Genomic DNA, 18,181 nt, shown 5'->3' with positions numbered 1-18,181 from the left:
ATCATTCTATTAATTGCAACTGAGAAATAGGACATACTGAATAGTCCTTATGAAAACCACAAGCATTCAGATATTATGACAGTGGGTAACCTTTTAAAAACCTAGAGCAACAGTGTGCTAAGTCAGGAGCTAACTCAGCACCCTGTCACTTTACCACTCATCAGTATATATTAATTGGGACCTGACTGGAAGACAGGTAGTTAACAGAGGGAGTCAATTAACTGAGGGCTTGGCTACACTGGAGAGTTGCAGCGCTGGTGGTGGGTTTACAGCGCTGCAACTTAGTAACTGTCCACACCTGCAAGGCACATCCAGCGCTGCAACTCCCTGGCTGCAGCGCTGGCTGTACACCTGGTCTGCTTGGGGTGTAATGATTGCAGCACTGATGATGCAGCGCTGCTCATCAAGTGTGGCCACCAAAAGCGCTGTTATTGGCCTCCAGGGTATTAGGAGGTATCCCAGAATGCCTGCTCACAACAAACCGGAAGAATGGCTGAACTCCAAGCTTCCCCGAGCTGCTTATCTAAAAAACAAACACAGCTGCTGTTTGGTCCAGCGAGCGAGCGGAGGCAGGCAGGGGAATTGCTTTGGAAGGTTCACAGCTGTTTGCTTGAAAACAGAAGTAACACAGGAGAGGGGGCGGGGGGAGTCCGTGCTGAGCAGCTGCTTATGTGGTCTGAAGGCTATTTAGGAGTGCATAATTTGCATTTAGTGAATAAGAGAGGGGTGGGGGAAGGGCTCGAAACTTCTAAATTGATTGCAGGTTGGTGATGTGTATGTTCTAGTCCTTAGAACTTGCAGCAGGGAGCTGACAGATGCAAAATCCACTCTCTCTCTCCCCCACGTTCCCCCTCACCCCTCTCTTTTGAAAAGCACCACTGAAATTTGAAATTGCAGCCACTTGAACGCTGGGATAGCTGCCCACAATGCACTACTCCCAACAGCGCTGCAAATGTGGCCACACTGCAGCGCTGGTAGCTTTCAGTGTGGCCACACTGCAGCGCTTTCCCTACACAGCTGTACGAAGACAGCTGTAATGCCCAGCGCTGTACAAAGGTAAGTGTAGCCATACCCTGAGTAGACCTACAGCTTAAGGGCTAATTGAAGGGGAAGCAACCCCAGGAGGTGGGATTATATAAACTGACAGGAAGAAAGTCCAGGGGTGAGGGATCCTGAAGTACACAGGACTAGATGCTGCTAGTACTGTTCCCTTCCCTAGAAGCAGGTGGAGAAACTGGCTAAGGACTGTAAATATATGTGAACAAAGCTACAAGCTATGGCCTGCTGGAAGAATACAATAAAACATGGTGGTGATGGAGAAGGAGAACTGTAGTAGTAGTAGTGGTGAGTTGCTGTAACTGGAGAGGACCTCCAGAGAACCACCCCATATACCTGGATTCAGTTCTCTGTTTATCAAAACCAGTGTTTTCTCATTGAGATGGGCCATAACCTACCCATACACCAGTTTGCAATAAACTAAAGTTCTTAATGGAACTATGCTTTACCACTTTGTGTGTGTTATTTTCTGTAAAAATCAAATATCTGAGTATTAACCTTTGGTGAATGCTTCCATGTGGCGTAAAATGAAGGAGTGCTGCCAAAAGGCAAAAAGCTGGCAAAAACCTTCTACTGGAGCAGAGATGGTGACACACACCCAAGGCATTTGTACTGAGTGCTTCATAAGAGCCCCAGATTTAAAATAATTTTGATCATCAATGCTGAAGTCACGTGCATGAGAGCCACACTATTAAAATTGCAGATACTTATTACAGACAAATGTTTACATTCAATGTTTATTTGAAAATTATAGGCCAGATTGCAACATTTTCACTCACACTGAGTAGCATCTTAGGCCACGTCCAGACTAGGTATTAAAATCGATTTTAGATACGCAACTTCAGCTACAGGAATAACGTAGCTGAAGTCGAATTTCTAAAATCGAGGTACTCATCCGTCTGGACGGCGCGGCATCGATGTCTGCGGCTTTCCATGTCGATTCCGGAACTCCGTTCGGGTTGATGGAGTTCCGGAATCGATGTAAGCGCGCTCGGGGATCGATACATTGCGTCCAGACTAGACGCGATATATCGATCCCCGAGCAATCGATTTTAACCCGCCAATGCCGCGGGTTAGTCTGGACGTGCGCTTATTCCAAAAACAATCCTGCTGACATCAATGGTATCACAATAGGGCCATAAGTAATTTCCCACTTGATCCAATGCAATGAAAATCTTTAAAATCTTGGCTAGTGAACACACTGGAAATGGTGCTTCCTTAACTGATCCATACTTTCAAAGAAGAGAAAGTTCAATTATCTTTGCAAGGATCCAGTTGTTTTCCTTCCCAATCACCAACTCTGCCCATCCAGAAAAAGCACAATAGTTTCTGTACTTCACAAAAAATTTGTTCCCTTCATAGCTTTCTTAAAACTTTTTGTATTTCATTCTTAATTTTAAAAAGTGCATCATCTAAAGAAGCAGCATCTCAAATTACTCTCCACTGAAAATAAGTAGTAATGCTAAAGAGACAATAATGTTCATCCCTAACCATCTCAAAGCCTGGCAGAACTCCATGATATTACAATACAATCAAACTGAAAGTGGAAAGTACGTGGTTAAGTCAAACCTAAGAAAAAGCCTTCTCAGCCAGATCAGCAATGCAGTCATGTTGGAAGCGTGGGAAAGACTGATAGCATGTACTTGTTTTCGCCCAGAGATAAATGGTACTATTATAATTTCCAGCTCAGACACTCCTTTTGCCTCATGGAAAGAAATGGCTTATTACAGGACATTAAAACTTACCCAAGTCAAGAAATCTGAGTTCCTGACAGTGTGATTCAGAAAATTATGGTTAAAAAATAGATAATTTATTAAAGAAATTTCTCATAGCTTATTTTCCAAGAGTATGTGGACAATGACCCAGAATACTAGTTACCTAAAATCATGGAAATATATGAAAAAATTACTAAGTCATCTACCTTCCTCCCTGCTAAAAAAGCATTAAAATTAAATTATAATATGGAAAGCAAGAATAATAATATTTATTTGTGCTTATTCAACACATTTGTTTTCTTTGGGTACTAAGGTGGGGGAGAGGGCAGTTGCCTGGCGGAGAATGCCAAGCAAACATGAGACTGATTAGTTTTGGGAGGAAACAAGACAGCAATTCTGTCTATGTCAGGATTATTTGAGCCAAGCAGGTGGATTCTGCGGAGGCCTTTTGAGTTGCTGAATCTGCCTCATAGATCTTCCTTACAGATTAATTCACTTGCCTGTCTACTGGCAACTATAGTAGGTTACAAATCCACAAGCTTTGAATTAGAGATCCAATGAGGTTCATTGTACCACAGAGCTTAGGGTATTGCAGGGCCCTCCTGTTCTGACATAATCTGGACACCATTTCATGGGTATAAGGAACTAATTTTGACGCTGAGGAAAAATATCTTCTGGACATTTTGCTGTCTGGTTTTGTGTTTTTTGAGAGGGAGTGGGTGGTTGTTTTTTGTTTACAAAATGGAAGACTTGCCATAAGCAAGGGTCTTATGCAGAAATAAACCTCCTTAGAATAATCTTGCAGTATTCCTGATGGAACTCATCCTATATTTCCTTTTTCTTGTCCCTCGAGTTTCAATTCCAAGAACTGACCTTCCTCTCAGGAAGAAGAGTCTGAGCCCCCATGGCAGCTTTTCTCAGCGACTGCCCTTTCAGATTCTTCTATCACTGAGCTTAAAATGGACAGTGTTATTTTGATTTCCCTCCCCTCCTCTCATGTGCATTCTTTGGGGGAGGCATCAAGGATTGGGCTCCTGCACTTTTACCCTGTCTGAATCAGACAGAGATTCCAATATACAACACAGAACTAAGGAAATTCCTGCAGAGCTAGAGGGATAGGTGTCTGGATTATTTGAGAGAGACAGGGTGCGTGAGGTACTCTCTTTTATTGTAATGGTCTCCAAACTTTTTTGATCATGCACCTCTATCAGTAAAAAAAATTTGAGCACGCACCCCCAGCCGTGCCGCAGGGACGGCTCTACCATTTTTGCACCCCAGGCAAAAACAACAACAAAAAAAGCCGCTCAGACTCCTGCCCAAAGTGCCGAAGGAAAAAAAAATCCGCCTGAACTGCCAAAGCGGCACTGCTCCGGTGGCGCTCCTCCTGCTTGCACATCCCGAAGGATCCTCTTACGCACCCCATTTTGGAGACCACTGTTTTATTGGACCAGCTTTTGTTGACCAATTATTTTAATCCTTTTGTCTGCTCCAAAGGGCTGCTGCTTCTTTGATCCTCTTGTCAGATGCAAGTCTTGGAGGAGGGTATGTTCATAGATTCCTGACTCCTTTATGGGGATTTTTGTCCAGCATGGCCAGATTCAGGAATAACCAATAGGAACTGTGGTCACCTGGCTGATGGAAGGGGGAACTGGAGCTGCCCCCAGGAAAAGCAACCTTCACCCTTATATACCCTGAATGGAAAAAAACTTACATACATAAATCTAACTAGAAAAACAGCAACTAGTTAAGGCCTTTGTAAACAGGCCATGAAATATGTGGACTGTTGGGTATTCTGTGGAGTTGGGCACAATGGTCCCTTATTGCCATTTTGATAGCCTCTCCAGCCTGGCCTTTGTCTAGCCTCCTTAACAAGGCAGTCTGAATGATTCATTTGTGGGCTAGGCAGGAGATGGGGAGAAAGAGAGGAAGGGGCATTTCCCCAGCCACAAAACCAGTAGAGCTCACTATCCATGCATCACCTGGAAAGAGATTTAGGAATTGAAGGTTTCTCATTTGACCATCTGTCAAACAAACATCTAGCAGGCTATGAGGGGCATACCAGAGCATGCACTACTGCAGTGCCTCAGCAAGAGAGAGAAGCCAAGAATTCAGAGGCTCAACCCCAGAAGACAGGCAAACCCATTTGACATAGATCCATTTGACACTAAAGCTCAACTGCCCCCAAAATTTATTTTTTAGCAGAAAAGTTTTAGATCCTAAGACCTGCAGCACAGACATCTGTCCTGTCCTACTCATAAATGAGGTGGCAGGACAAAACTGGCAGCCTTTTCAACAGATGAGGTATATCCATGAGCCAGGGATTAACAAGCTTTCACAGACCTGGTGTAGCTGCCCCTTTTTGGAGGCTCACCAGGCTGCTGAAATTGAATCCATTTCCTTTTAAGCTCTTCTGGCTCTGAGGAAGCTCTTTCTTTGGCCTCTACACTCACTCCCCGGGAACAGACTCTTGTCTGGTACCCCTTCTTAGTCCAGCTGCCCTAACCCTAAGACCAGTGCAGAACACACACGCCCAGCCACTTAAGTACACACTTTCCACAACTCCACCCTAATGGGTACTCAGGTGTATAGTTTAATTCTTCAGTGACGTGATAGGTGAAGCAGATAAACAAGAATTTCCAGAAGAATTTCTAAATCAATCAGTTTACAGCAGGGTAGAATGATTTAAAATTCAGTGGTTTTCAAACTTTTTTTCTGGCAACCCAGTTGAAATAAATTGTTGATGCCCATGACACAACGGCACTGAGGATGAGGGGTCTGGGGTGGTGGGAGGGGCTCAGGGCTGGGGCAGAAGGTGAGAGCTGTGGAGTGGGGGGGATGAGGCATTTGGGGTACAGGAGGGGGCTCCAGGTTTAGTGGGGGGAACCAGGGCTGGGGCCGGGAGTGGGTCAGGACTCTGGGCTGGGACCGCAGGCTCTGGGATGGGGCCGGGGATGAGGGGTTTGGGGCACAGGAAGGGGCTCTGGGTTTGGGAGGGCTCAGGGCTAGGGTGCAGGCTTACTTCAGGCAGCAGCTAAGGTAGGCTTCCTGCCTGTCCTGGCACCACAGACCACATTGTGCCCCAGAAGTGGCCAGCAGCATGTCCAGCTCCAAGACGGAGGCACAAAAGCACCTCCATGTGTCTCTCTCTCTCCCAGGCACTGCCCCACCCCATCCACTCCCACTGGCCAGGAACCCCAGTGCTTGGGCTGGGGGGAACTGTGCGGAGCCCCGTGGGCCACCCACCTAGGAGCCAGACCTGCTCCTGGCCGCTTCTGGGCCACAGCGCAGTGTCAAAACAAGTAGGGACTAGCCTGCCTTAACTGGGCAGCACCACCAACGGGACTTGTTATGACACAGTTGGCGGTGCTGACCAGAGCCACTGTGACCCAGTGCCAGGTTGCGACCCATAGTTTGAAAACCACTGATTTAAATCACCATGGGGAAAGCCTTGATTTACATAATTGATTTTAATCAACTTTTCCATTTGTACTTCAGTTAATTTTCTAAAGAAGGTGCATTGTCATCAGTTAATATAACCATTAAAACATGTATCAAGTATCAGTATTAAACATGTTGATTTACAACTAAACAGAGCCTTTACACTAGATTTGGTACATCTTTTGCTATCTAGAAGGGTACTTTATATACATTTATTTAAGCAATAATATAGCTTAATATTTTCAGATTTTTATTTATTATACATTTTTAGTTGGTTAGAAAATGATGAATGATATACTGCTTATTTACTAGATAATTCACTTTTAGCTCACTGTTTGTGGCAAGCTGTATTGGGATGGCAACTGGAATTTAAACACACAAAACAGCATATAAAGTTTGTTTTTACTAAACAAAACACCCTTAATTGTTTTAGATACATAAATCTCTCAACAAAACACGTTTCACACTTAAACAACTAAAGTTTTTATTAAACAGAGGGGTTAACTGCAGTCAGTTAAACAGACTGATTTCAGGTCAGCCTGGGAAAATCTTAAATATGCCAAACAAAAGTAACTGGACCTTAAATTCCTAATCTCACCTAAGTCTCTCAAAAATGAAACAGTCTCTTAAATTTCTTAGGCTGATCTATTGGTCCATATTCATAATCCTTGACTTCAAAAGTTAGATATTTTTCCCAATTTTTTTTTCCTTTATACAGAACAGCAGCCTTTAACTCCGTTTTTCATAGAGGCTCATGCTTTTAAAATATTTATTTAAATGCTTTCAGATATTACAGTAAATTTAGGCCCTAATGTATTTTGCATTAAATTCAGATTCATATTACATGGGTTTATTTTTTAAAAAGAAAAAAATACAATTTAAACAACAAAATAAAAAAATCAGTTAAGTTTTTCAAAAAGTCACCAATTTTTATCGACGCTGCTTTATTTTAAACAACATGAGATGCCCTGATTGGTGCAAAATAAGAAACATCTGTATACAATTCCCTGCCTTAGTTTCCTCACCACTCTTGAGCATTCTTTGTCATTTGATATATAAAATTTCAGGCTTCCAGGTCCCCTCTCTTGGACCTCACTCCTCCAGCTCAGGCTTCTCTTCTGAATCATGGAGTCTGCTTTGACTCCTGCAATCAGCTTCCTTTGGCTTCTGGTGGTCTGACAGTCACAAGGTTCCCTCTAGCCTAGGACAAGGCCTAGTCAGCTAGAAGTCCTCAATGACCAGCCTATTCAGTCCCCTCTTTTCTTGCCACAAGCCGTATGATGCAAATAGTAATGATCACCACCCAGGCAAACATTCAGAGTTCATAATATCATATAGAAATCATAAATTGCACACAAACTGTCCCACATGCCTGAGTTCCACCCAAAGATGGAAGCACGATGAAGACCTACAACAGGATTTATAAACTTAACCATGCTGAAGAAAAAAAAGTGCAGAGCATCAATGGGTTTGTTACAACAAATTTAAAAGAATTTTCTGCAATGTTTGAATTTGTGGGAACATCTTTAGAAATGCAGTGTACAACAGAAGGCATGCCAACAGGCATTAAATAGACACCCTTCCCATCCCTTGAAGACCTGGACTTTGCAGATGACCTCGCTCTCCTATCACATACCCAACACCATATACACCTCTACCCCAATATAACACGACCTGATATAACATGAACTTGGATATAACGTGGTAAAACAGTGACCTGAGTAGGGTGGGGCTGTGCATTCCGGCGGATCAAAGCAAGTTCAATATAACATGGTAAGACTTTTTGGCTCCTGAGGACGTAGTTATATCGGGGTAGAAGTGTACAAGAAAAAACAACTGAACTCGACGCATTCAGCCAGCAAATTGGACTGAAAATCAATAAGACAGATATCACGACCTTTAATATTGCCTCACCATCACCAGTAGGTATAGAGGATTATGTTCTCATTAATGTAGAAACATTGACATACGTGGGCAGCACCATCAGCCAGGACAGTGGAACAAGCCAGGACATCCAGAACAAAATCAACAAAGTCAGGAGCGCAAATAGAGTCTGGAAATCATCAACATACAAAACCAAACGCAAGATTTATCAGAGCAGCGTACTTTCAGCATTACAGTGCAGAATACTGGGGAATGAGAAAGGATGACATGTCCAAACTATCTTCATTCCATACAACCTGTCTTAGAAAAATCCTCCCTATCTTTTGGCCCAGGACAATCTCAAATTAAGACCTGTTTACAGTGCTGCCAAGAGGACATGAGCACCATCATTGCAGTAGGCGTTGGAGATGGATTGGCCATGTATTTTGGATGGAAACTGATTCCATCACCAGAGTGGCAATAAGATGGACACCTGAAGGCAAGCAAAAACGAGCCGCCCGAAAATAACATGGTAAAGAGCTGTGAAAGCCAAGCCGAAAACTTTCCAGAAACAGACAGGAGTGGAGGAGCTTTGCTGTTGCCCTAAACAACAGAGGCATAATGGGAACATGATCATGATGATCTTTAGTAAATATAAGCAGCAGAAATGTCTTATCTGAGTTAGTTTACTGGGCATCTGCTACAATTTTAGCAGACTTCCAGGAAAACTCACCCAGCCAGTGACATCACCTAGGCCAGTGGAGCATCATGTTTGCAGCAAAAAGGAATGCGGTGGAAACTTATAAGAACCAATGGGCGAAAAAAAACATATGTAATGATTATATATTTTAAACCCAAGATAAGTGGAGTTTTTTGTGGAGGAAGCACTAAGACCACAAGTTATACACCACAAATCTAGAAGGCCTTTTCCAAGTCTACCTTTTATAATATCAACCACAAACAGTATCTAGACATTTCCGTGAGGAGCACCAGAGAAATCCTAGTAAGTACACTTCAAAGATGATATGAGGCAGTTCTCTCTTAAAATTCTAGGCAGTCCGCAGACTCAGGAGGACAATAATGTATCTTCAGTTCATATTCAGGAGGTTTATTTCACTACTGTAATGACTAATTTTTATTTTAAATCGTGTGTGAAGTTCATACAACCCATCACACAAGTTAGGTAAGAGTTAATGGGCTACTGGAGGCCCAATCAACCCCACTTCAAGACATCTAAAGCAGATGTCAGGCCTTGAGGAAGGAGCTAAAAAGGGAGAGAGACAACTGATTTGTTCCCTGGGTGCGAGAGAGCACACCTTGAGCTCTCACTGCGGGAGAGAAGACTGGCTGGGGCCAGGAACTGGGGAAGACTACTGCAACCGGGCTCTCCTTGAGGTAAAGGGAAAACTTACATTTCTTCATGTTGATTTTGGACTTTGAGTACCCCAAAAGGGGAGAAACTTTTGTGTGACATAGCCAGAGGGCTAAAATCACCTCAACCTAGAAGGTGTGGGATGCTGAGTGGAGCAGCAAAAGGCCAGGAGGGAAACAGAGACAGACCCACTGCTACACTGCACTATGCCATAACGGACCACGTGGCCACATAATGAAAGCTTGAACTCTGTGGGAATTGAGAGGCATTCCCAAGCCACATTAAGCCTTCAGACTGTCAAATACTCATCTTTCAGTGTTTCACAATTTTCTGGTTTCAATAGCTCGCCAGTCTCCTAGAGTATCTTCCAGGGGAGATAAAACATGAATTTCAAACAAACTAGGGAAAGATACTACCCCTTCATCTCAGAGAAACAAAATTGAGCTAAAGCTCCTCTTCTACCCTGTCTCCCCATTTTGCAGGTTAGTGTCATAGACAAGAAAAAAGTCATGGGTACAATCTCAACACAATCTTCTCCAGAGTTCTGTAACAGCTGAATGCTACACAACACAATATAAAACCTAACATAGATAACTGTTTTTAACAAACAAAAAATGACAGGAAACTAAATTTTCTTCAGATCATTTTCAAAAAACACTAAAAAGGACTTTCAGTGATGTTGTATGTGAATGCTGCCAGTGTACTGCACCAAGAGCTCTTTTAATAACCTGAAAATCTAACGGAATCCTACAAAGTGTGGAAACATCAACAAAATGCTAAGGACAAGTACAAAAAATTGCACAAGCATGTAGGGACAAAAAAAGCAGAAAGTCTAAGGCATAAAATGAGTGACACCCAAGGGATAAAAAAGGCAATAAGAAGAGATTCTATAAGTATTTGAGAAGCAAGAAAAAGATGAAGGAAAGTGTAGGTCCAGTACCTAACAGGGAAGGATAGCTAATCACAGAGGACTAAGAAGGCTGAGCTGTTTAACACCTATTTTGCTTCAGCCTTCATTAAAAAGATTGTGACCAGATGCTTAACACAATTAATACGAACAACAAGGGGGAAGGAACTCAAGCCAGAATAGAGAAGAAACAAGTTAAGGAATATTTAGTTAATTTAAATGTATTCAAGTCAGCAGGACCTAATGAAGTTCACCCAAGGAATTAGCTAAAACAATCTCTGAATCTTTAGCAATTACTTTTCAAGAACTCATGGAGGATGAGTACTTATGTTTGTCCTTTGCCAATCTTTTAAAAGGGGGAAGAGGATCCCGGGAATTATAGACCAGTCAGCCTAACTTTGATACCTGGAAAGATACTGGAACAAATTATTAAACAATCAATTTGTAAGCACCTATAGGATAACAGGGCTATAAGGAATAGACAACATGGATTTCCCAAAGACAAATCATGCCAAACCAACCTAATTTCTATCTTTAAGAGGGTTACGGCCTACTGGTCGAGGAGGAGAGTAGTAGATGGAATACATCTTGATTTAAATAAGACTTCTGACACAGTCCCACATGACATTATCATAGGCAAACTAGGGAAATGCGCTGTAGAGCAGGGGTTCTCAAACTAGGGCCACCACTTGTTCAGGGAAAGCCCCTGGCGGGCCAGGGCAGTTTGTTTACCTGCCACATCCGCAGGTTCAACTGATTGCGGCTCCAACTGGCTGTGGTTCGCTGTTCCAGGCCAACGGGTTACAGGAAGCGGCGTGGGCCGAGGAACTTGCTGGTTGCCCTTCCTGCAGCTTCCATTGGCCTGGAGCAGTGAACCGCAGCCACAGGGAGCCACAACTGGCCGAACCTGCAGACATCGCAGATAAACAAACTGGCCCGGCTCACCAGGAGCTTTCCCTGAACAAGCAGCAGCCTTAGTTTGAGAACCACTGCTCTAGAGGAAGTTACTATGAGGTGGATGCAAAACTGGTTGAAAGGTTGTATTCACAGAGTAGTTATAAATGGTTCACTGTCAAGCTGGGAGGGCATAGCCTAGCAAGGGTCTGGTACTAGTTAATATTTTCATTAATGACCCAATGGAGTGAAATGTATGCTTATAAAATTTGCAGATTACATCAAGTTGGAAGAGATTTCTATCACTTTGGAGGACAGGATTAGACTTCAAATCATTTTGACAAATAGGAGAACGCATCTGAATTCAACAAGATGAAATTCAATAAAGACAAGTGAAAAGTACTACACATAGCAAGGAAAAATCAAATGCACAACTACAAAATGGGGAATAACTGGCTAGACAACAGTACTGCTAAAGAGATATGGGGGGGTTACAGTGAATAACAAAGTGAATGACTCAACAATGTCATGTAGTTGTGAAAAAGGCAAATATTCCAGGGTGTATTAACAGGAGTGTCATATGTATGCAAGACACAGGAGGTAACTGTTCCAATTTATTCATCATAAAGAAGAAATATCAAACCCATTGTTAAGTTACTGCACTGGTAAGACCTCAGCTGGAATACTGTATCCAGTTTTAGGCACCCTGGTTTAAGAAAGAGATGAACAAATTGGACAGAGTCCAGAGGACAGCAACAAAAATGATAAAAGGTTTAGAAAACTGTCCTATAAGGAAAGGTTAAAACAATTGGACATGTTTAATTTTGTGAAAAGACTAAGACTGGGGGCCTTATAACAGTCTTCAAAGGCTTCAAGGGCTATTATAAAGAGGACGGTGACCAATTATTATCCATGTCCACTGACAGCAGGACAAGTAGCAATTAGCTTAATCTGAAACAAAGGAGATTTAGATTAGATATGAGAAAAAACTTTCTAACTATACAGATAACTAAGTACTAGAACAGGCTTCAAAGGTAAGTTATGAAATCCCAGTTCATGGAGATTTTTAGGTTAGACAAACACTTGCCGGGGATGGTCTAGGTTTATTTGGTCTTCTCTCAGCCCAGGAGGCTGGAGTAGATTATTTCGAGGTCCCTTCCAGCCCTTTTAACTATGTTGCCCATCTACACTACAAAATCAGTCATACTGGAGAATTTATTTACTATACTTTCCCCTTCCCCTGAGATGATTAAAATATGGTTCCATCTGTAAAATAGATAGGATCCAACCTGTTTTAACTATGTCACCACCGTGCTTTAGAATAATCCAAGGACAAAGATCTTCTTCATGTTGCAAGACAGAGCTTCATGGGGGGTGATCCCCATTCAAAATGCATGTCGGCTGACCGTTGTTTTCTTTTCTAGCAAAGTCTGGACCAAAATGAATCCTGCTTCAGTTTATCACGGGCATGAAGAAAGTTGACTTGATTATACACACTAAAGTAGTGGCAACAATACCAGAGTTATTTTGCAGGAGGCAGATGTGGAGGAGCACAGTATAGCACAGACACTATTTAGGAAAGACAGTTGTTCATCAGGACTACGAGGTTGTCTCTCAAACTAAATGAATTACTTTTGACTGATCTCTTCCCATACTAGCACTTGCAGAAGAAAATATTTTAAAACTATTCTAGAAAAACCAATTAGAACTTTCAAGATGTCAAAAATGTGTTGTTCAGCAACAACTGAATATCAAATTTAAACTTCTGATCCTTGCCTTCCAGCATCCCCACCCCTCAACTCTGTCCCAGCCTCTGATCTCCTCTGTACGCTTTTCCTCCTGACATTTTTCCCCTTCTTCTATGCTGTCCCTTATGTATGGAACAGCCTTCCATTCCCAATGCACTACGCAAACCTCCTCCCACAAGACTCAAGAAAGAACAGAGACCTACAAAGGTAAGAAATAAATAAAATAATTAATAATGATAGGGACTCCCTTCTCTAGTTCTCCCAACACTTCTTGTCTCACTTATCTCTCTTTTTAGGACTTGGGTCAAATTTTCCAAAAGCTCCGATGTGACTAAGGAGCACACACCCCATTTTCTCAGTGATTTTCAGGAGCCTAAGGCCTGGTCTACACTACAGGGTTAGGTTGACATAAGCTGCTTTGTGTCAACCTAGCTGTAGAAGTGTCTTCACTTTTGGCTCCCACCAACTTTAAGTGCCTCTTCACACCAATTTAGTGACAGCACCTCCCTGAGCTGCCTAGAGTCACAGTCAATGTAATTAGGTTGATGCACCGTCGGTGTAGACACTAAGCTGCTTACTGACAATACAATCAATACAAACACTCCTGGTGAGGACATGCACCAACAACACAAGGAGCCATGTGCACATACGCAAGCCAGTTAATAACTGTGGTGGCTGTATGCCAACGTAAGTTACATAGACAGAATTCTGTAGTGTGGACATGGCCTAAGTCACTTTTGAAAATGGCGCTTAGCCTCCTAACTTACTTTGGTACTTTTCGAAGTGTTACCCCTTACCTATGCTAGGCAAAAAGATGTTTGTCTAGATAAAGCTATGCTATTCTATAAAAGCACTTAGGTGTAAGGGCTTGTCTACACAAAGGTTTGTACCACTTCAACTATTTTTTGTATATTTACTTTCAGTTTAAACTGGTGCAAGTTTGTGTAGATGTCTGTATTGATTTCGTTTAATCCTGTAAAATGACCCTAAACAGAAACAACACTCTCAAACCAAAATACCAATCCCTACACACAAAACTTGCACCTGTTTAATGAAATCAATATAAATTAGGGCTGTCAATTAATCGCAGTTAACTCACGCAATTAACTCAAAAAAATTAATCGTAATTTAAAAATTAATTGCAATTAATCACACTTATAACAATAGAATACCAATTGAAATGTATTAAATATTTTCAGATGTTTTTCTACATTTTCAATATTGATTTCAATTACAACACAGAATACAAAGTGCACATGCTCACTTTATATTTTTTATTACAAACATATGTACTGTAAAAATTATAAATAAATAAATAGTATTCTTCAATTCACCTCATACAAGTACCAAAGTGCAATCTCTTTATCGTGAAAATGTAACTTACAAATGCAGATTTTTTTTGGTTACATAACTGCACTCAAAAACAAAACAGTGAAAACTTTAGACTCTACAAGCCCACTCAGCCTTACGTCTTAGGGAGAGGAATTATTTAAGTTTAGTACTAATGTAGGCACGAGGACGAATGGGTATAAACTGGATATTAGGAAGTTTAGACTTGAAATTAGACGAAGGTTTCTGACCATTAGGGGAGTGAAGTTCTGGAATAGCCTTCCGAGGGAAGTAGTAGGGGCAAAAGACTTTCCTGGCTTTAAGACAAAGCTTGATGAGTATATGGAGGGGATGTTATGATAGGATCGTTAATTTGGGCAATTGATCTTGAATTACCACCAGACAGGTCTGCTCAATGGTCTGCGGGGAGATGTTGGATGCGATGGGTATTGAGTTGCTGCAGAGAATTCCTTCTTGGGTGCTAGCTGGTGACTCTTGCCCACATGCTCAGGGTTTAGCTGATCGCCATATTTGGGGTCGGGAAGGAATTTTCCTCCAGGGCGGATTGGCAGGTGCCCTGGAGGTTTTTCGCCTTCCCCTGCAGCGTGGAGCACGGGTCACTTGCTGGTGGTTTCTCTGCAGCTTGAGGTCTTCAAACCATTTTTGAGGATTTCAATAACTCGGTCCTGGGATAGGGGTTGTTATAAAATTGGATAGGTGGGGTTCTGTGGCCTGCCTTGTGCAGGAGGTCAGACTAGATGATCAGATTGGTCCCTTCTGACCTATGAGTCTATGAGTCTTATTCTGCCAATTGCTAAGACAAACAAGTTCATCTACATTGAGGGGAGATACTGCTGCCTGCTTCTTATTTACGTCACCAGAAAGTGAGAACAGGCATTCACTTGGCACTTTTGCTGCCCGTGTTGCAAGGTATTTATATGCCAAATATGCTAAACATTTGTATGCCCCTTCCATGCTTTGGCCACCATTCCAGAGGACATGCTTCATTTTGATGACGCTTGTCAAAAAAAATAATGCGTTAATTAAAATTTCTGACTGTACTCCTTGGGGGAGAGAACTGTATATCTCCTGCTCTGTTTTACCCCCATTCTGCATATGTTTCATGTTATTGCAGTCTTGGATGATGACCAAGCACATGTTCATTTTAAGAACACTTTCAATGCAGATTTGACAAAATGCAAAGAAGGAACCAATGTGAGATTTCTAAAGACAGCTACAGCACTCAACACAAGGTTTAAGAATCTGAAGTGCCTTCCAAAATCTGAGAGGGACGAGGTGTGGCGCATGCTTTCAGATGCCTTAAAAGTGCAACGCTCTGATGCAGAAACCACAGTACCCGAACCACCAAAAAAGAATATCAATCTTCTGCTGGTGGCATCTGACTCAGATGATGAAAATGAATATGCATCAGTCCACACTGCTTTGGACTGTTATCAAGCAGAACCCATCATCAGCATGGAAGCGTGTCTTCTGGAATGATGGCTGAAGCATGAAGGAACATATGAATCTTTAGCACATCTGGCACGTAAATATCTTGCAACGCTAACTACAACAGTGCCATGAGAATGCCTGTTCTCGCTTTCAGGTGACACTGTAAACAAGAAGCAGGCTGCATTATCTCCTGCAAATTGTGACCAATCTTGTTTATCTGAGTGATTGGCTGACCAAGAAATAGGACTGCGTGAACTTGTAGGCTCTAAAATTGTACATTTTATTTTTAATGCAGTTTTTTTAAACATAATTCTACATCTGTAAGTTCAACTTTCATGATAGAGATTACACTACAGTACTTGTATGAGGTGAACTGAAAAATACTTTGTTTTACTGTGCAAATATTTGATAAAAATAAATATAAAGTGAGCACTGTACACTTTGTATTGTGTTGTAACTGAAATTAACATTTGAAAATGTAGTAAACATCCAAAAATATTTAAAATAAATGGTATTCTATTGTTTAATCACACAATTAATTTGTTTAACCACTTAGCAGCTCTAATACACACCTTCAGTTAAGCTGTGCAAGTTTGTGTGTTCAAAAATCTTAAATTTCTTGGGGCAGGGAGGGTCTTGACATATCTTGTTCAGTTGAAAGCAAAATAATAGCAATAAACTCAGTTCTATATAGGTGATGCAGCAGAGTTCATAGAAAAAAATGAATGTAATAGAACGATCAAGAAATACGAGTAACCTCATGATATTATAATCTCATAATTATTGTCCTATGCTAGCCTTAACCCTAACAAGCCTGGTCAAATCATACTGTATACAAGAGATAATCTATTTTAAAGGGGCTTGCACCTATCACCACAGTATGAGTTTCTCCAGATTAGCACAGCCCAAATCTCTATTGACTCTTTGCAGAGTCTACAACTCCACTCCTCTCCAGATTTACAGGGCAGTTTAGACGAGAGGGGCGGGGAGGGAGGAGGCTGTTGGCTTGATTGGTATTTTAATCTTATGCAGTTTGCCATACCAATAAATATTTTATTTGGTTTTACTACACGACGAGCGGACAAGGTTTCATATGAAGTATCAAGCGGGAAGCATTTGTTTGTCCGTAGCCCTGGCCCGTGACCTGAAGGCAGGCTAGTACCCTGGCTGGTGGGGAAGAGTCAGCTGGCGCGGAAGGGGCAGCGATCAGACACCTGTGTCGGTCGCTATGACGAGTTTTGTGCCTGCCGGGGGAGGGGAGTGGGCGGCACTGGGAGAACTCGAGGCGCAGCCAGCTCAGTGCCCAGGCCGCGCGGGGCTCTGCCTGGAGGCCTGGGCCAGGGGTCTCTGGTTTGCCCCCCGGCGCTACCCCCAGCTGAGGCTGCGCTCGGAGCTCGCCCCTGGGCTCAGACCCGAGCAGGCCCCGCGCCCCGCCAGGGCCCCGCGGCCGCCCCCGAGTCACGCCGGGCCCCGCCCCCCCGCGAGCCCCGGGCCCCGCCGCAGCAGGTGCCCCGCCCCGCCATGGGGAGCGAGGCCCGGCCGGGGACACACCCACCTCCTGCCCCGCCAGCGGGAGGCCCAGCCCGGCGCGCGGGGACACTCACCCTGTGCCGCCCCAACGCCGCTTCGGGGCCCGCCCGCCCGGCCGCGCAGAGAGCTGGGCCCCGGCGTAACGTGACAAACCGCGACCCCCTTCGAACAGGCGGCTCGGCTCGGCTCGGCTCGGCTGGCGGGGCGCATGCGCCCAGCGACCGAGCAGGCTCCGCGCCGTTGGCTGAAGCCGCTGCCAGGCCCCTGCCCGCGCGCGGGGCTGGCGGGGGTGGGAGGAGTCTGTGCAGGGGGCGGGGTTACATAGCTGGGGGCGGAGCCTAGGGGCAATACGGGGGGGGCAGGAGCCACGGTTGAGAGTGGGGTCAGGGCGCTGCTGGGCCGCGATTTGCGGGGGAACCGGGACCCCAGAGCGGGGGGCGGGGCGTTGCAGCGGCTGCAGAAACAGGGCGGGGGGCTTTTTGCTCCATCTCAGCCCCCGCTTCCCAGGCCGGTGCCAGCGCCCAGACCAGGCTCCTCCCCCCGCCCCCCCGCGTGCGGAGCCGCGAGTCGAGGCAACATCTCACATGCACCCGGCTCGCTAATGGTCAGACGCGAGTTTCGAGGCTCCCGGTCCCGGGTCTGCAGCGCCTCCGAGCGGTCTCCCGTCGTGCCCGAACGGCTCCTCCCAGCGCCTGCCCCGGCTCCGAGCAGCCCCCGGCTCCGGGTGTATGGCAACATTTGCTTCTAATTCTACAGTTTTCTTCTTTTTTCTTTTTCAATATCCCCGTTTATTCGCTGGGATCATGTGGTTTAAGGCTCGCTGGTTTCCTGGTTTGGTGTTAAAACTTGTTCAGGTTCCTTTGATCCACCAACGGGG

General features: G+C 43.8%; 1 protein-coding gene across 7 annotated transcripts in view; it reads right to left on the bottom strand.

Annotated features, from left to right (window-relative positions):
- LOC127042965 (BCLAF1 and THRAP3 family member 3-like) overlaps window positions 1-17,499 on the bottom strand; it is a 137,397-nt gene extending 119,898 nt beyond the window's left edge. For all 7 annotated transcript variants that reach the window (XR_007772111.1, XR_007772110.1, XM_050936561.1 and 4 more), the window contains exon 1: window positions 17,379-17,499. The gene's annotated coding sequence lies outside the window, so the exon portion shown is untranslated. The remainder of the gene's footprint in view (window positions 1-17,378) is intronic.
- Window positions 17,500-18,181: the final 682 nt, after the last annotated feature.

The sequence above is a fragment of the Gopherus flavomarginatus genome, chromosome 1, assembly GCF_025201925.1.
Source record: "Gopherus flavomarginatus isolate rGopFla2 chromosome 1, rGopFla2.mat.asm, whole genome shotgun sequence".
Taxonomy (NCBI): domain Eukaryota; kingdom Metazoa; phylum Chordata; order Testudines; family Testudinidae; genus Gopherus; species Gopherus flavomarginatus.
The sequence above is the reverse complement of the archived record's forward strand: the minus strand, read 5'-3'. Positions and strand labels throughout refer to the sequence as shown.